The sequence below is a fragment of the Vespa crabro genome, chromosome 1, assembly GCF_910589235.1.
Source record: "Vespa crabro chromosome 1, iyVesCrab1.2, whole genome shotgun sequence".
NCBI lineage: Eukaryota > Metazoa > Arthropoda > Insecta > Hymenoptera > Vespidae > Vespa > Vespa crabro.
The window spans coordinates 16,233,693-16,254,498 of NC_060955.1; the positions used below are offsets into that span (position 1 = coordinate 16,233,693).

At 36.0% G+C, this 20,806-nt stretch overlaps 1 protein-coding gene across 17 annotated transcripts in view; it reads left to right on the forward strand.

Annotated features, from left to right (window-relative positions):
- LOC124422130 (chaoptin-like) overlaps positions 1-20,806 on the forward strand; it is a 67,674-nt gene that overhangs the window by 16,337 nt on the left and 30,531 nt on the right. The window contains exon 2 of one of the 17 annotated variants that reach the window (XM_046958208.1): positions 744-873. The exons of 15 other annotated variants lie outside the window; for them this stretch is intronic. The gene's annotated coding sequence lies outside the window, so the exon portion shown is untranslated. The remainder of the gene's footprint in view (positions 1-743; positions 874-20,806) is intronic. One more of the 17 variants, XM_046958234.1, reaches the window with a different exon arrangement.

Sequence of the window (20,806 nt, forward strand, 5' to 3'; positions counted from 1 at the left end):
CACTCCTATGCTCCTTCCGAAGCACCCACCCACTTTGAGCTCTCAGCCAACACATCCGATCGTTAATGGAGCTTTGCCGGAAATTGATTCGGCAGCAAAGGATGAATTCACTAAACGCTCGGAGGTTCGAACGTCTCTCAGGGGATTGCTTGCTCGCAATCCACACTGCTATCCTCGCTTCGTTCAAGATCTTGATAACAAGGAAAAAGCTTATCCGCTTTGGAAATTACCCGGTTCATCGTCGAAATATTGCGATATCGCAAATTTAACGGCTTAATGAACGACTCGATTTCCTTATCAATTTTTTTTGATCGAAGCCTCACAGACGTCAGCTGGATTTTTAAATTTTATCATCTTCTATTTCCTCTTCTTCATCTTCTTCTTCATTCTTATCATTATCTTCTTCTTCTATTTCTTCTTCTTCTTCTTCTTCTATTTCTTCTTCTTCTTCTTCTTGTTCTTCTTCTTCTTCTTCTTGTTCTTCTTGTTCTTCTTCCGCTTTTTTTACTTTTCCTCGCGGCGGTAGCAAAAAATTCAATTTGTTTATCGCTACGGGGAATAGCCAATTTAACAGACTCGTGAATTTGCTGTCTCGTGACATCTCCTTAGCGCTAAATTACCAATGCTTGTTTTAAAAGGAATAAAATACAAGAAAAAGATCGTACTCTCAATTTCACATGTATATAATTCGACCTATTTGATCTTTTACATCCTACTCATGGAATAATATTTGTTAAATGAAGTTCGAGTTATACGAGAAGATGCGTTATATTTTATTCAAGAGCCGTGAGATATTCATGGTTACTATCTTTACGCTCGAAGACGGAGGAACGCCGCTCTCAACTTCTCGCTGGTTTTCCTCGCGTGTACTATGTAAGTACATATATCTGATGCAAGTTACTTGAAGAACATAGTCTCTCTCTTTCTCTCTCTCTCTCTCTCTCTCTCTCTCTCTATCTCTCTCTATCTCTCTATCTCTTTTACACACGTCCACGTACGAGTTATTTCTTCTCTTAAGTGCTCATAAGTACCCAGTATTAAACCGAAGCACCTTTTATATCATCTGCCCAATAGAGAAAAACATGAAGAAGTTAAAAAGAGTGTGTGTTAGAGGGGAAAGAGGATAGAGATAAAAAAAATGATGAAAAACATAAAGGCAAATTTCTTGTTTACTTGCTAAAAAGAAGAAGCTAAGACAGCGTGAGAGAAAGATAAAGAGATAATGACCGCCAAACGAAACGAAATTTCTTTGTCAATTAATCGAGCCTTCCTTCGTACCGATAAAGTCAATTAACCAATCGAGTTAATGAGATGTCCCTTAACGAACATCATCGTTTCCTTGCAATCTTCTAAGCACCGGTTACAAGAAAAAAACTTAAACTACGTGTACCGTATTTCGATTTTATTCACCAAACAACCGAATATTCTTTACTCCTAGAAACTTATGACATCTAACACTTATTTGTAGAACGTACGAAGAGTGAAAAAAATATATATAACGTCTACCTTTTCTATTTGATCTCTCAAAAGTTCGATAAATTATTCATAGAATGTTCATTTTTGAGTTTACTTTACGAAGTAACTCGAGTTTTGATATCGCCTGTTCGAGAGTAGAAAGTTAATTAGATGTGGGAGCATATCTTTTTAAACTTTACGAAGAAGTTTCAAGTATACAAACGCGGATAATCCTTCTATATATTACCGGAATGCTCTCGCGTGGACGCGTCACGCTCATAAGTCGCGTTCTCGGTTCGAGCCTGAAAATGGATTCTCTTTTTATGAGGAGTCCGGTTAAAAATACACTTCCTTCTCACTTCCCCTCTACATTTCTTTTTCTCTTTTCCTTCTCATCCACCACGGTCCTTTACAGGAAATCACGAATAGCTCGTAAGTTCGGCGAAGGCCCTCTCTTCTATGAATATCTCTTCGGCCAGACAGAAGAGAACAGAAGAGGAAGAGAAAAACTAAACGAAGATGATATGAGAGTGCAACCATATTATGTGACATTTATATGCATATGTATATGCATACGCCTATACAGCGTGTTCTATGAAATTTTCACAAGTCTCTCACAGAAATAAAAAGCATAAAAATACGAGATATGAATTGAGCGATTTAATAAACCGAATACATTCATCCTTCTATGCCTCATAACAAAAACAAATATACGATGCATGAATGTCACACAAAAAAGAAAACGTATGACATAAAAAGCCAATCTCTTTTTCGACGTAATACAAAGAGCTTTAACCGGTGTACAAATTCGTGTTATCATAGAATCCGAGAATGCGAAGGAAGAAAAAGAAATTAATGAATGGGAATAGAACAGAAACATAGAGGGAGAAAAAGAAAAAAAAAAGAAAATTAAAACTGTTTAATAATCCAAAAAATAAATCAACGTTTTTGAGAATGAAATGTTGCATTTGCTCGTTGAAATTTGTTCGCTCGAAAGAACTTCCTTTCTTTCGATAAATTTATCCCTGATATAAAATTTCTACGCGACATACACGATAGCTCGAAGGTATCTTCAGGTAAAAATGAAGAGAGACTCTTGAAAGATAGTTCGTCGTCGTCTTGATATTAACCGAAGACATTTCGTTCACATACGACGAGATAGAAAAAGAGAAAGAAATAATAGAGAAGAGAGAAAGAAAAAAGTCGATCGAAATTTTCTTCAAAGAGTTCCCTTGAATTCGTGCGTTTTGCAGTAATTTTCTTTCTCGCGGTACGTCTCAAAGGAGCACCGAGCGAATCATAAATCTTCGGTTACGTCGAATGGCGTACCTATACTCATAGGAAAGAAAGAAAGAGAGAGGGAGAGAGAGAGAGAGCAAAAGAGAGAGAGAGAAAGAGAGAGAGAGAAAGAGAGAGAGAGCAAAAGAGAGAGAGAGAGAGAGATATATATATACCGAAAAGTAAGGGAGCGCAAGAGAGATAAAGAAAGCGGGGGAAAGAGGGAGTTTTCCTCGCAGGCTCTTTTACGAGAACTCTAGCGCGTATTTCCATGGTCTCGCCCCGAGGCGCTGCCGAGTCGAATGCATCGTGCCCGTTCATACAAGCACTTTTATATCTCTTACGAATAGGGCGTTAAAAGGAGGTCGAAGAGGATGAAGACGAGAAGAAGCTTTGGAACGCGGAAGCCATATGCGAACGGTGGCTCGCTGAAGCAGAAGACACGTAATAACGTGTTCTTGCTTGGTGAACTTTTAAAAGGCACGCGCGTGTATCATCCCTCTCTCCTCGCCTATTCCACCCCACACATAACACCCCGCAATTCTCCTTTCCTCATCGTGACATCTTCGGCGTTATCCTCTCGAACGACGTTCCACTTCCTTTTACGGTTTTCAGCCTATTGTACAACGTAATCACAACGGCGTGACCTCGTCGCGAGCTTTTTCGATTATATGACGGTTGAGAAAAGAGTGTATGGAGAATTCTTGCGAGTTTTACAATTCAAAGAGTATTCGTATTTCTTTTCAATTCACGATGGAGAAATAGAACGTACTCGATGAAGAGGAAAAGAAGTAAAGTAAATTGACAAAAGATCGTTTTACTCCACGTTGACTTATCTCAAAGAGAAAAGAGATAAAGTAATTATTACAAGTAGGAAACATACTCGGTGTAATCATTAAAACCGCACAAAGAATCCCAACGAGAATCCGGTTCTTTGCTCGGTGTCCTTGCCGGAAACAACGGAATATCCGACCTATCCATGCTTCTCTTCGCTCTGGGCAAGCTGTGTTTAGCCTCCATCGAACGTTTCTACGAGCAAACATTGGCACAATGGTACGAGTTTAGCGCCCGTACACTCTTTGTTCGAATAGGACATTGTGGAGTACTAGCTGTGTTTGATCGTATATCTATCTACTGTTGTACTACGTCATCGAAACGTATCCTTTCGTATCGGAGTTCCTTTTACCTCAAGACTCGTTACGAACAAAATGCTTTAGTGGAGTACAAATATCTATGCGTGTGGATAAACTTTATTGCACTTCCAATCTATATATGTAACTTTTATGTACATATACTATACTTACGTATAAATATAATATATTACTCTTAACCCCTTTCCTTCTTTTTCTTATTTTCTTTGTCCCTCTTATTTGAAACCTTTCCATTGCATTTACGCTTTTTTCTTTTCTTTTTTTTTTTTTATCAAGGAACGAGTCTGATTGATTGTTACGTCAACGCACTTATTATGTTATAATCATAAAAAAAAGTCGGAACATATAAAACGAAAGGATGAAGTTTAATAAAAAATTCGTAAAATCAACGCATTCTGATGAATCTTCGTGTGCTCAACATTCTAGTATACCTATGAAAAGTCCTTTTTTATCGTTGTTTCGCTGATGAAGGAGATAATGAAATAAAAAGAAAAAGAAAGAAAGAAGAAAATCGTACTTCTATCCCACTTATATAACTAGTTGCTCCTGGGCTAAAGTTCGAACCGAAACAAAGACAATACCATTAAACTGCGGCAGTTTATTGGAATTAAATTAGATGACACTCCTAGAAGAGAGAGAAAGAAAAATAAAAAGAGATCAAGTATTGAGAGAAAAAGAGAGAAAGAGAGAGAGAGAGAGAGAGAGAGAGAGAGAGAGAGAGAGAAAGAAGAATCCCTTGGAAACTCTCGAGGTTGTTACCGAAAGATCTTAGATTTCACGACTGTACTCGCTTTTAGCTTCAAGAAAGAGAAGAAGAGAGAAAGAGAGAAAAATAGAAAGAGAGGAAGAGAGAAACAAAGAATTTCTTTCAAACTTCATCACGATTTGTTTTTTCCACGTAACGGATAAAAGATACCTTTCTTTTTTATTACTTACCTTGCGGTATACATGCAAATTAGTATCCGTTGCGTATATGTACTATACTATTCTTCGAATACTCCGAAAGAAAAATATCTTGGAATAGATATGAACGATCTCTTCTATCGGAAAAGTTGATTTGATCGAGGAAATAATTTATAATATTAGAAATGTGTACTCTGATAGGGGATCAAAACAATACATGCATAAGAGAAGATATTCACATATATAAATATTTTAAAAAATCGAGTTTATAGGGCAAAAATAAAAGACGAGTAGATGAAAGATAAGATGATATGGAAAGTAAAAGACGATGTATGACGGCAGTGAGTAATATTATTCGTCGACCTCGAGAATCTAGATTGCCCTGAGTTCGAAAGATGATCGAATAGGGATAACGAAGTAGAGAATCCAGCATTAGATAGCTTTGAGGGATTTAGCCCACAGGCTATACAGCTGCGGAGGATGTTGCAAATATAGAAGAGGAGGAGAAGGAGAAGGTAGTGATGGTGATAGTAGTGGTAGTGGTGGTGGTATCGGAGATGCGCGGAGATGAAAACAGTAATTCAAATCAAACAACAGAGCTACCAACGTAGAATATCGCCTTCAACCACACGCCTCTAGGTGTATAGAGGTTACACAGTAACAGTTGCAGGAAGCAAACGGAGAACGTGGAGGTCTCGTTTTCGGCGTGTCAGCAGCGAGCCCGCAAATATACGACGTTTCGTTCCATTCGATCAGCTCCCGTTGCCATTCGTTGTTGCTCTCACACGCGAGGAATACATGGCAGAGGGTCTACCCGTTAATTCCTCGCGAGCTTACGATAAACCAAACTCCGTTCTAATGTGATTTTATGGACAAAAAGCCTCGACTACGTGGTCGTCCTTTTCCAATCCTTTTGCATAATCATGTATTTCAAATATGTGTTACTGCATTCCTCGCTCTTGCAACGTTGCACAATTAGGAAAAATTATTTCTCTAAGCATTGAATAAACTTTGGAACACTATGTACTCATCATTTAAGCATTAATCTACTTTAATGAAAAGTTGTTTCATAGTAATTAAATATTAATGATCATAAATATTTTACGTTATGTTACATTTTGTTAGTTCAAGATTAAAATAATATCGTGAAGAAATTTTTACGCTGCTTGAATGTTTCTACTTCCTCTTTTCTTCTCTAAATAACAAATTGAGGAACACTTTACGTACTCATAATTTGGATTTATAATACGAAATTACTTTATCGCTATTAAATTATTGAAGATGTTTCGTTTTACCGTCACTAGCTTTAGATTAAAGTAAAATCGTGAACAAATTTTCACGCTACTGGAATGTTTCTACTTCTTTTTTCTCTCTAACTATCGGAAAAACTTGGAACATTCTACATAGTCCTAACTTACGTATTATTATACGAAGTTACTTCATTGGAATTAAATAATAATCATCGAAGTTATTTTATTTTGGGTTTTTAACTTCAAGATTAAAATAAAATCCTAATTTTTCTTTATTTCTCTACATATCCCTAGGGAGAGAGAGAGAGAGAGAGAGAGAGAGAAAGAGAGAGAGAGAGAGAAATGATGAACAGGTACTGCGTAAAAAGGAAGCCAGACGAGATAGGTAGATAAAAAAAGAGAAAAAGATAGAGAGACGAGACACACCCTGTTTGGCTTGAATTTCCGAGCAAAAGTTGAGTTTGCGTACGCGAAGGGATTTTCTCTCTCTCTCTCTCTTATTTTCTCTTTCTTTCTTTCTCTCTCTCTCTCTCTCTCTCTCTTATTTTCTCTTTCTTTCTCTCTCTCTCTCTCTCTCTCTCTCTCTCTCTCTCTCTCTCTCTCTCTCTTTCTCTCTTTCTCATTCATTCGTTTGCTCGCTTTTAGTCGTTTCGCAAAACGAGCGACCGACCGACCGACCGGACTAATTATTTCTTGTCTCTCTCACTTTTACGGGGTGTTTCCGGAGCGGTGCGGCTACAAAAGTACTTAACACACCGCCCTCTCATCTGATAACGCGCCTTCCATTAACGGCGTATCGTTTCGAGTTTCTCAACACTCACGACCCTTCATTGAGGATGAATACAGAGGAGAGGCTACGCACAGAGTGTCCAATAAGTACCAAGAGTAAAAAACAAGAATTCCTTTAGCCTTTCCTCAAGTTATCGTTCTCCAAGGACTTTTTTTATTTACGTTTCTCTCGAATAAAAAGAAAATTAACAAAGAAGGAAACAAATAATAAAAAGAATAAAAAAAAAAGACGAATGAAGTAAAAAAGGACAGAAAGAAAACACGAAATTAATGACTCGAAGAAAATTCAGAAAAAGAATTTCGTCAAGGAGGAAAGAAGAAGTTAGGAAGAATTTCTTTGCAGTAAACTCGCTGAAAAGACGACGAATACTCCAAACTCGTTGAACGCGAGATGAATGGAACACGAGAGAAGGCGAGAGTAACGAACTGGCCGGGAAGAAGGAAAAGAATCTTTCTGCGAGTATCTCTCCATGTACCGTGTAGCAGGCTATTCCCGGAGTACCGATGAAAAAACTTAATGCATCCAGCTTTCTTCATTCGCCGCCTCCGCTATTCCGCCGTAACACTTTTCCTAACGACTCGATCAATCGTTCTCGTTATTTTCCTCTATCGTTTCTTTGTTCCCAACTCAGGGACTTCCATTCAGTGCAAACGCAACGAAGCCTTTTCGGCACGGAAACATCGAGATTTCTCGATAATGGCTACCCCCTATTCGTTTCTTTTTTTTCCTCGTTTTTCTTTTTTATTAATTTTAACGATTTTATGCATAGAAATAAAATATTAAAAAATGTTCAATTTTAGTAAATTAGTAATCTCTGCTAATCATGCAAATCATTCGCATATATTTTTATAAATTATGTATTAATTATATTCGAAAATCTCTCTCTCTCTCTTTCTCTCTCTCTCTCTCTCTCTCTCTCTCTCTCTCATTCCCTTTAAACTGCACCATACGGTACACGCTCCAAAAACTCTGTTCTTCATTGTTGCCTCAAAAAGTCGATATTGAACGATAAGTATGGTAATCTAAGCGTACTTATGTAAATACCGACTACATCCAGTCGATTTTTAATTACGATGATCATCATCGATTTTTATCTTTCACTTAATTCCGTAATTACATTAATTTCACTATTTTGCGAGTTTATAACATCGCACGTATACAATTTTAAATACTACATACTTCTAATCGTAATTAATGGCTGAAAGCGTTTCCGAAAGTTTCACTATCTAACCGTAAATCCCTCTAATGAATTTGCTTCAATTCCTCCTATTTCTCGAATAAGAATTATAGTAATACGTTGTAGTGAATGAAAATCGTTTAACTTGAAAATAACAAAATTTCGTTTCACCTCTCAGAGACATCGTAGAATCTCACGAGTCTCAATTTTCGCATTTGAACACTTTTTCCTCTTCGTAAAATCCATTTCGTTGTGATTTGGAAACTCCGTGAATTGAAAGCGTGCTACGCTTCGAAAACGTATTGATAGGTATGATATACGGTATAAACCATAATCCTGACTTCGTATACACAGACATTCATATTTTTTTCACTTCCACGAATCTTCTTTTTCTTCCATCTCTTTCTCCAATTTCTCTCTCTCTCTCTCTCTCTCTCTCTATCTATCTATCTCTCTCTATCTATCTCTCTCTCTCTCTCTCTCTCTCTCTCTCTCTCTCTCTCTCTCTCTCTCTCTATCTCTATCTATCTATCTATCTCTCTCTCTCTTCCTCTTTCAATCATTCTCTTTCCTTTTTTTTGTAAATATATGTGTATACGCACTAGACATATATACGCGATGTAAACAATAATAATGCACAATACCGGAGCACCAACCGGACGATATCTCTTCGTTCCAGCGAGACAGGAAGACAGAGGCGAAATTCATTCACGATTTCCATGGAAATCAGAGAGGAAAGTTTTCTATGGATCATAAATCGTAATATACGTTGCTAGTTTATACTTACATCGTATCACTCGTAGAAGACTTTTCATATTTACAGAGATTACAACTACGTACCACGAAAGTCTGATTCATCCTCAATCCGTGGATACTTTTTAAAGTTTCGGGAACTTGGATAAAACTATTCCACCTCAACAGCAATTTTAACAAGAAAAATCTCGTAAAGGCAAATAGGAAAAGTCTGAAATGCAAAGGATTTTTCTTTTTTTTTTCCTGTACAAAAGGAGATGTCATTTCACGAAAAAAAAAAGAAAAAAGGGAACAAATAATTAGAATAGATAATTAGAAATTCGGTGGATTATCTTCGTGTTATAAGATGATCTCGATCTACTAAGTGATCATATAACGTCCATTGGATCATAATTAAACGAATATATATTATCAAAAAACAGTACTGAGTTTATGGATCGTTATTATTTTCTTCATAAGTCTACTTAGAACCTCAAACGAGCGGAATTCCTCCTTGTGGTTCGTTTCAAACCAAAGATCGACCATGATTCAATGAAGCAATATCGAAAGTTCACCTAATTTACTTAACGAAACTGGATGTAACCCATCGTCAACTTTGATAATATTCACTTTAGATAGAAATTCTGATACGTTTCACTCCATGATTTTCCCTTCTCTACTTCGTACCCATCGAATATCTGACCGGAAACTAACTTCTTTTTTTTTCTCTCTTTCGTTTTTTCTCTTTTTTGACGCGAGACAACGAGCAAAAATAAAAAGATAAGAGGAAACTCAGATGTCGAGAAATCTCGTCGCGCCTAACGAGGATAAAATAACGAACTCGCGTTGTAATATAATTAATGTGTGTTTACTAAGATTTTATCGTCTGACATAATTAATTTTTTCTCTGAGAAAAATTTTTGATCGAAACTGAAAATAAATAAAAAGATACAAAACAAACAACGACAACGACGTGTCGTTGCAATAAGCAATTGAAAAATAAAATAAAAAAAAAAATGGAAAGAGTATAGTAAAAAAAAGATCGGAAAAAAGCACTACATTCTACACTGTTCCTCTGTATTCTCCGAAAAACAGAAATTGGTGCTTCGAAGCGTGTGTCGTGTTTTCTATACACCGGAACACGCTCTTGATACGTCGTAGACGATACAATCATCGATCCATTGTAGCTACTTGATTTTATTACGATGCACGGGAGCCTCTCTCAGTTCACACTCTGAACACCTCTTTCGATTTTTCTTTGAATACACGAAAATTTCGATAAATCACAGAGGAGTTTCGAGTACATTCTGGGAAAACTATTTCGAATGCAATCAGGACCGAATAAAACAGATGATTAATCGAAAAGCGTGCAATCGAATAAACAATGAATGAAGCAAAATAGATGGTAACAAAATGAGCTTTGTGCTTTAGGTTGTAGAGAGGTATGAAACGATGAAAAGCGTAATGGAAAGATGTTTCTTTAAGGTTTCTTCTTTTCGCTAGGTGAACGCGATGGAACTTTTTAACCGTCTTTAGAAAAACGATCCTAAGGCAAGGAGCTACGGTAGAACCACGGTCTTCATTCTTTTTTATTATTTATAACGGACTCATGGTCGTGAGCGTAGGTAATAAGAAAATAAAAAGAAAAACAAAAAAAAGAAAAGAGAGGAAAGAAAAAGAAGGAGTCATTAAATTCCTCCCGTTGTTTCAACTTAAATGAAAGAAAACTCCGGAGCTGCGTTTCCCTTCCTAATTAAATCTGCATCTCCTGCCCGGCTTTCTAGTTTGTAGTTTTTCCATGTTTCTCTTTTCGTTAAAATCAAGTAGTAAGGTTTTTCCAAGTTTTAAATACTAATCGCGTTACTATTACGATCAATGCTTACTTCGGTCCATAAGATAAGATTCCCATGTAAAAAATGTACAATAGATTTGCAACCCAAATGCAAGAAGTTATGCTTTTAAACAACGAAAATAATATACGAAACAAGTAACTTTTCAAATTATAATTAACTGCTAATAATGAAAAAAGAAAATATAGAAATATATTTGTAGATACCTAAAAATGTAAAGAAATATTAATAAAAATCTAATTAATTCGTTTATTTCATATACAATATGTATTATTAGGGGGACCGGAAAGTAATGTAGCTTTCTTAAATTAAATTCAAACGAATAAATTTTTAACAAGTTTTTATTTTTAATCACAATCAAATATCGACATGCGCAGAAACGACATTACTTTCCGGTCCCCCTAATATTATCAAATTATTTTTAATTTTATTATTTCTTTGTTTTATTATAACGAAATAATATAATAAATATATTACTTTGTTGCTTTTTAAATATTTATTTTTCATATTTTATCATGAATTCTCACATCTTTTATAAACACGTATTTTCAAATGAATACATAACATATATTAGTATAATATATTATAACGGTAGTCTATTTTCTATCTATACATTATGTTAAAACTCTGTAATATACATAAAATGTATTCGTTTGTTGCATAAAATGAAATTAATGAGAAAGCATTAAATACATTTGATAATTTTCGATAACATTAAACATTTCAAAATTGCAACCTACGAAAATAGTCGAATAATAGAGCCAATGAAAGAGGTAATATGGAAAGTGTGGGCTTTTCGAATACAAATCATTAAATAGAGTGAAGCATGATTCGTTCGAAAATATTTTAATCTGTATAATGTTTAGATATCGATAACAAGACGTAAACGCGTTTGCGATATCAGGAAACATTTCCGTGATATTTAATCGCTAATTTTTTCTGTCTATGATGTTGTTGGAATAAAGAGTATATTGAAACATCTGTCACAACCATTCACTCCTTCAATACGTCTCGATATAAAGTAAAGGAGAGAAAGAAGAAGAGAGAGAGAGAGAGAAGAGAGAGAGAGAGAGAGAGAGAGAGAGAGAGAGAGAGAGAGAGAGAGAGAGAGAAAGAGAGAGAGAGAGAGAGAGAAAAGGATACGCATACTTGATGAAAGAGGGCTTTGAGAGGTTCGCTCGACTTATCATCGTCTAGGAATTTGCCGAGCGAGAAATCGGAGAAAACCGTAGGTAAATCTAAGCGACAAATATCATCCAGTCGAAGACGGAAAAGCTTTTTCTACATTGATGCGCATATTTCAAAGATTTCCTATCAAAGACGAAGAAAAGGAGAGAAAGAGAAAGATATTTCAAGACGAAAAAAGAGAAAAAAAGAAAGAAAGAAGGAGAGAGAGAGAGAGAGAGATTTCAATCGCTTACTAGTGATAAGAAAAAATAATCTTACTAGATGAATACAATGAATTACATAAGGATAACGGAAAAAGATTCCATTGAAATATTCTTGAAAGTTCGAGACAACGACTTTCATATACTTATACGTATCTACAATACCTATAATATTAACAATTACAAATTACATAATTTGATCCGGTATTAAAGTCAATTCGTTCAACCGAAATTGAAGTACATATTCATTGATTCTGATTCATAAACTCAATTAAAGATTTCGATCAGAAAGTATGGACGTTATTCGAGATAAAGTTATAAGAAAATCACGAAAGGACGGAAGCGTAATGTTCTCGTAAAATAATAAGATCGTTGCCCGTTCGATCAAATGACGCAAGGAAGGTGGAGCTATTAGAAGCGAAAGCTCACAGTTCGATGGGTTATAATCATCGGGGATCAAGATATTTACCCTTCTCGTCTCTTCAACATTCATCCATAAAAAAAAATAAAGTGTGTGTGCGTGTGTGTGTGTGTGAGAGAGAGAGAAAGAGAGAAAGAGAGAAAGAGAGAGAGAGAGAGAGAGAGAGAGAAAGAGATAAAAGATCCGTCTAGCAAGCTCGCCCATTTTTTCCATTCGAACGGAAGCTTTCGGGGCGTAGTAACAAGCGTGTACTATCTATGAAAGCTTTCGGACTATTTATCCGAATTCGTGGATACGGCACAGGTGGCCGTATTCGGACTCGCAAGTGTGACGGACACGTCATACCGTAACGGCACTTGAATTAATCCTCTTCGCCCCCTTCGACGGCCCTACCTTTCCACTGGGAATTACGGGAGAATCCCAAAAAATGCCGTGTCTGCCCGCTAATCCTAGATAATACGCGGGAAATTGGAAATTCTGGTCGAATGCGAATAGTGGGTTGAAAATTGGTGGGAGAATCCCGAGAGAAAGAGATAGATAGATAGATAGATAGATAGAGAGAAAGAGAAAGAGAGAGAGAGAAAGGAAAGTCCATGCTCGTACATTTATACGCGAATCTCCGCTCTTTGAACCCTATCGATATTGTGAAAGCAAATAGAAAGACTATACCTATGAATTCTACGATGATAGCCATATTAGTTTCTGATAGAGAGAGATTCTTTTTATCTTTATACGGAGGCTTAAAGCGCACGGCAATGGCATCGTTCATTTTGAATCAATTTTCGTTTAACCTCTATTCGATCGCTAATGGTGATCGATCGGCTTTCCTTCCTCAGTCTCACGCGCATCATTATTTATTCATTAAAATGAAGGACGAGAATTATTTTTGAGGCTCCCTCGAAAAGCTCCGTTAACTTGGTATACGAGGTGTCGAATTTTAGGATGATCGATATCCAGTCGATGGAAAAAGAAAGCTTTTCTCGTAATACCAAAAATATATCGACGTAAGCGATTTGCCAACGGAAGGTTACACTATTCTTTTCCCAATGGTACTATAGGACCAAAGAAAGGTCTACATGAGGGGAAAAAACGCTATGAAAACGGATATGAAACGCATTGCGTCAACGTTGAGAGACAATCCACTCAGAAAGAACAGGATAGTTTTTTTTTCATACCTTTTACAATTTCGTCGGTACAACGAGTGAGTTAAAATATGGGCTGACCTTTGCATACAGTTTTTTCTGTATATTCGTGCTAGATACGAGCTTGGTTACTTGCTTATGAATCTTTAATTATTTCAACGAAAAATTAAAATGATACTAATTTTGATAAAACATAAAATAGGACACGCAATTTATGTTATTGCATTATATAATTGCATTATAATAATTTATATAACATTATATTATAACCATTTTTTCATTGTTTCTCCATCCTCCTCTATATGCTTTATCATGTGACAAGAATAAATGATACCTCTCAGTTGACATCTGCGAATTATCTTTTCAACTCACAAATGTTGACTTTCGGAAGAAAAGTAAGATGCACCTAAGCATATTGTCGTGAAAAAAAAGAATGCGAAAAGAAAGTTCGCGTAAATCAAGCAAGAGTCTACCCTGTTAACATTGGCCTAGACGTTAAGTTCTACCCTGTGCTTTATCTAGCAACTCCACAAGCTTTTCTTCGAGGCGCTTCTCGTCCCTCACAAAATAACCACAGTAATAACTCATCGCTCGACCGATGCTGAGATGTAAGAAAGGAAAAAAGGAAGGAAGAAACCAACGGAAGAACGCGTTCGCACTCTATCAACGTGACTCAGGTTCTCACCCTCTCTCTCTCTCTCTCTCTCTTTCTCTCTCTCTCTCTCTCTCTCTCTCTCTCTCTTTTATCTCTCATAGAGCGTGAACTTTTCTCGGGTTCACGGGTGAAAGGAAAAAGAAAATTAAAAAAAAAATAAAAAAAATAAAAATAAAAAGGATTTCCGCCTGCTTTTTTTCCTGATTTTCTCACATTGTTGTAGCGTTACGTATAGTCAATTATATTCGATGAATCTTTTTTTGTTAACTTTCTTTTTTTTTCTTCTCTCTTTTAATTTATTTTCATTGAACTTCATGAGATTCAGCTCGATGAAATTAATTTGACGATTTTGAAAGTGACGCGACGACAGAGCGACTATGAAAAAATAATAAAATAGAAAAAAAAAAGAATGAAAAGTGACAAATTGCCAATTGGCTCTGATACGAACGGTATTCGATATGGATCGTAAATTTTTCTCAGTTGAATTTGGAAATTTATATCTACCCGCCTGTGTGATATTTGTCTTACGAAAAACTTTCTTTGATTTATTCAATTAATATATGTCCCTATATCCACGTATAAGTAAACTCGCCAGTATTATTGTTACCGGTAAGAAAAATAAGATAAAAATAGAAAATAAGTTACACAATTTTATAACCTGTTGCCTGTGTAAATGATTTGCAAATTTCACGATTACATGAAAAAAAAGAAAAACAAAGAAAAAAAACACATAGTTGCATTGATAAATATAAAGATTTAGTTAAAGTTTTGCAACGTGTAATTTAATTCGACATGAAAAGCAAAAAGAGAAAAAGAAAAAGAGAGAGAAAGAAAAAAAAAGGAAAAGAGAAATTACGAGTACAAAGAAAGAATTAATTAAAATGATTGCGAGTCACACGGATATACCGAACGTAATCTCGGCTTACTGGTCGAGATAAGCATAGAATAATGGCACATCCCGCTGTGTTACGTGGTATAATGCCGCAAAAGGAACGAATGCAGCTGAAGTCGCAAACGGGGATAGCACGGGCAGCGCATGACGGCTAATCCGATGTCCTCGATTACCCTCCGTCTCTTTGCACGTTATTTCCCTTTGTCTTCAGGTGTTCTTGGAATCTCTGGATGAATATACGCGTTTATTTTAATATTCGTAGGAAAATTTCGAGATATATATGTTCTTAGTATAACACTCCTAAATCGTGAAAATGTATTCCTTTCTCTTATAAATATGTGAAATTCATAGATTTCGGGAAGCACGTACTTAGAGAATATCGTATAAAGGAGAGAACAAGATGGTGTATTACACATTAACATGATGGTCTTTGATCAAACAAACTCAGAAATGTACCACGTTAACCAAACATGTTCCAAAATCGATATCACTGAATCTGTTCGACCGTGTACATATACCTAGAACGTTCGTTTCCTAGTTTCGCCTATCGCAGTAAGGAACGCAACGTGTTTCCGTCTCGATGACGATGTCGATCGTGACGTAGAGTACGATCGTATAGTTATGAGCGAATAAACAAGCTTCAACGAAACAATAAGGAAGTTTTCGAAATTAATAGAATCAATTCTTAGCATATTATTGGATTCGAAGATCTATATTGAATTAGAAATGTTGTGTGTACTGATTCCTTCATCAATTTCTATTTTTTATTAAACTTCATAGAAACACCATTTCGTGTTTCGTATTAAATATTATTTCTTTCTTCTCTAATTTATTAGTAAAAGTAAGTAGTTTTTTCCGAATTGTTTCCTTGACATTTCTAATCTCTTGAAATATTCCAAACGTGGCTTAACAATTTAAAGCTTTGCGAAAAACGGAGTTTACTTCTCTCGAGTACTTGGATATACTTGGTATTGAGATTCCTTAGAGATTGACAAGATTCGTCCTAGTCCCCATTAACTGTGTATATGTATGTGTGTGTGAGTCTGTGTGCCTACGTCTGCATGTATGCATATATGCATGTGTTTGTGCTCGCGCGCGTCTGTGTGTATGTGGAAATGTATACATAAAACTGATTCTGCGAGTAAACTTTTGCCGCATAAATTCAAACAAAATTACATTAATGGACAATTTCCGAGCATCGAGGAAAAAGTTAAACACAATTTATTCTTCCTGTGAAACTTTACTCTTACGGTTACTAGCAATGACGAATTTACTTTCGTTTTGGAGCTTCCTAGATTTAATTCAAACGAAACCTTCCCTCTTTTCTTCTCTCTTTGAGTTAAAACCGTCATGAGCAGACCTTAACACGGTGGATGCGAACTACATTTATTTACGTTAGAAACTTCGATAAAATATTTCTTGCATGATTATACGCTTTATACATGATGGATAAATACATGTATTTGCAATGTAAACGAATAAAACGTATCGCCTAACATAAGTCATGTTTCGGATCGATAATCGCTTAAAAGTAAACTTTGGGAAACGAACAAATATTTCCTGAGAGTTAACAATTTCCTCCCGCGTCCTATGCTTTACGATTCGAAATATCGGAAGTGCATGTCATACGAAAAATCGAGGAAGACGAAATGATAAAGGATCAGAAGAAGTGATAATCCGTATTGGTGAACTGCAGGAAAAATATATATATATAAAAAAAAGATCTTTTTAGAGTGACACCCGACTGTTGACAATCGAAATTCAATCGTGATCGTGAGAGTAAAAAATACATGTCATAACAAATCAAAAGAGAAGAAATAATAGTGAACGAAACACAAAACAAGAATCATAAACAAGAATAAAGTTCATTCGGAAGAATGATAAAAAATCATAGACAACTTGCTTCGAATTATCGACGTGCTTCTACTTGCAGCGAATATCTCTCTTTCTCTCTCTCTCTCTCTCTCTCTCTCTCTCTCTCTCGATTTTATTAACAGCTGGGCAAATTCGTCATGAGTGCGTCGAGAAATGAGTAGAAATAATGTTTCCGAAAATGTCGGATGCGTGAAAATCTTCCTCTATACTTCCTCCACTTCTTCTTATTCTACACGTAATGAACTTCATTCTAGACAAAATTAAGCTTACCGTTATAATACCGTTATAATGTGAAAAAATCAAATGTTTTATACTGCCGAAATATTAAAAAGTATTTCATGCAACGAAAACGTGTTTAATATCTGCATTACAATGAGAATAATAACAATAACAATAACAAGAATAATAATAACGTCAAAACATATTTTAGTATATCACATTATTCTTTGATCCTTTGAAATTATCGTCGCTTTGTTTATTCGAGCGATTAATGATCATTTATTGTATTAACCAGAGAGTATATCGACAATGTCACGTATATACTCTTTAATACGTTCATTGTGTATAACGTTACCTGTAATACGTGCCAAGTATCATCATATTATTGAGGAAACAAAATCCTACGGATATTCTATCGAGATATTTTGCTTCTCTTACAAATACACCTATGTACGTGATAAATCCCAAATAACAATAAATGTTCGATAGAAGGTGGCGTATAATACTTATGATCTCGTAACACGTGTTATGTCGTTGTCAGACGGCAGATCGATCCGATTTCCCATCTTTTCCTCGAAGGATCTCCTTTACTGGTTCTCTCACGAGAAATGGAATCTCAACGATCAATCGTACGTGTATGTTTATACGCATTGCGTACTGAATAGAAGGGAAACGTATTAACGAGGAATAATAGGGGGTTACAACGCCGACTCGTTAATTAATTGCGTGCCAACCGAATCAATTATGTATCGCAGGCTGGTATTACCAAGCACGCTCGATCGATTCGTTCCTACGTAATAGTGAAACTTAGAGACGATGGATAACCGTGTACGATGATTACATCCACTCTCCATGGGGACTACATTCGATGACGTGGAAAAAGATCGATGAGTTAAATATATTTCTCATCGAGTGGAAAAAGGAAAATCGAGAAAATAACGTTAATTAACTACACTGTAACATTGCTACGTTGTAACCTTCCTAATTAAAATGGAACTACTAATTATCATGTACCAACGCAGGTTCAATCATCTAACGTAACCAATTACAAATTATTATTATTAATAAACTTTTGAAGTATTTTTTATTTTACTTCTATAATTTTAAACTATTTTAATTTTAAACTAATAAAATCATGTTGAGTCGTATTTACGTCATACGACTCAACATGTATATTACTTACATACATATATACATATATACATATACACACACACGCACATTTTATTGATTACCTTCGCTGGATGAAATTTTATAACAAGATATTGTTTACATGCTTGTTTTGATAAAATTATTCGGAATATCCTGTCGACAAGAACGTCGTCTTAAGATCGCCCTTGACATCAATTTCGACAACGAACTCTCGTAGATTGCTACAAGGGAGATGGATCGTCCACTCGAAATAATTTATCGCTCGGCAAATCGTTCTTCCGATCAGCGAAGAGGTCAAGAGTTCTGTGACACATTGGGCAGACTTCTTTCTTTCTCACTCCTTCTCTCTCTCTCTCTCTCTCTCTCTCTCTCTCTCTCTTTCTCTCTTCCTCTCTTCATTCAACATATAAGATAATTCGCAGGATATAACTATTTTGCTCCCTTCCTTTTTCACTCTCTCACTCACACGCACACTCTCTCTTTCTCTCTCTCTTTATTTCTTTTTCGCTCTCTATCTTTCTTTCATTCTCTGTTCGATAAATAAGACAAAGAGACAAAATACGTTAATGATAATATAATGCTCGATGATCATACAACCGACCATGATCAACAACACGCAAATTAATTAATAAAGTGAAAAGATGCTCTCATCATCAAATTATTAAAACTGGAACTCTTGACGAAGGATACCAGACTTCGAGAAAGACAGAAAGAGAGAGAGAGAGAGAGAGAGAGAGAGAGAGAAAGAGAGGGAGAGAGAGAAAGAAGGAGTCGGTAGAGATAGACAAGAGGATGAAAGGGTATACTTTTCCAGCGCTAACTTTAAAATTGACTTCGTTAACGATGCACTTACTTTCCAAAAGTTAACGTTTAACTTGCTTTCGCGTTTAACATACAACGGAAGAATACGAACCGTGAAGGCTAGTAATTTGCACAGAACTTACTACATTTCGAACTTTTATCGTAAGAGAAGAACTTCAGTGACGAGTAGTGAAAATCGGTTTTGTATATTTTTTTTTCATTCATGGATTCTGACCGTTTTGCTTATTACGATAACGATTTAACGAGAGCTATGATAAAACGATTTCGAAGTAACTCTGGAGAATATAAGAAAACACACTCTTTTTCCTTCCCATCGATTTATAACGATGTTACGTGTTTCTCATATGAATGACGAGGAACGATACGATGTAATAGATACTAGAATACCATGCAAAACAGAAGAAGAAAAAGAAGTAGAAGTAGAAGAAGAAGAAGGAGTAATAAAAGGAAAAGGAAAAGAAAAAAGAAAAACAAAAGTGAAAAAGAGAAAAAGGAGAGTGAGAGTAAAGTTTCGTTGGGCGATCAAGCGTAGCATGGATTTTTCAGGAAGTAGAAAGAAAAAGAGGAAAAGAAAAGAAAGAAAGATAGATAAAAAGGAAATGGGGGCTGGGTTAGGGGTTGATATTATACCTCGTTACCGGCACGAGGAAGCTGTGGCACTTTTCTGCGCGTCGCTGCTTTCCAGCAATAAGCGATATCTTCTTTTCTAGGCGACGAATGAATCGGCCGCAATTGTCAGACCGTAGTATAGAGAAAGAAAAAGAGAGAGAGAGAGAGAGAGAGAGAGAGAGAGAAGAAGAAAGAAAGAAAAAGAAAGAAACAGAAAGAGAGAAAGGGAGAGAGAGAGAGAGAGAGAGAGAGAGAGAGAGAGAGAAAGAGAAGATGAAAGCAAAAGAATGAAGAAAAAAGAAAAAATAGAAAAAAAAGAGAAATGAAAAGAGAGTAGAAAGAAGATTCGCCGTGCCGCTTTTTTCTCCGGGTCACAGAGAGCTCAGTGAGCGTAGCTCAGCAACGCGTTGAGAGACTACGCGCTAGGCAGCCCGTTCGTTCTCAGGAAACTCAGCGAAACGTCTCCATGCTCGAGGGCATCATTACCAGCCGTAGGAACAATACAAGTCCCGGGGCCATTTTCATTGCCCGCTCTATTCTCCCAATCCCTTCTCCTCTCTTCATCCTCTTTTTCTCCTTCCATCCGACGTCGTCGTCGTCGTGCGTCATTCGTGCGTATCAAAACGAAAGCCGAGAGCTAATTGCGAACTCACGCTCACCATGGATAAAACCCTCCAGACATCTTTTGCGTCCTTCTTATACGCAGTTGCTTGCTTTTATTCTTTTTTATGTCTTTAACTAATCCAACATTATTTTTTCTTTCTTCCTTTTTTTTTCACCATATGAAACACGATTTTGCAATAATCATTTTTTTTTTAATATATTAATATTTAATAATCATGTTATATATTGTTGGAAAGAAGCCTACCAATAAGCAGATATTTCGATAAAATTATGAAAAAATTTCCAAACTAGAGCGAGTACTGCAAGTGCCAACCAAATAGTAATAAAGTATCGCGATATATCTGAAAGAGAGAGAGAGAGAGAGAGAGAGAAACCATACAACTTACTGCAATTGCTGACGCCATCGGAATCGTAATGAGAA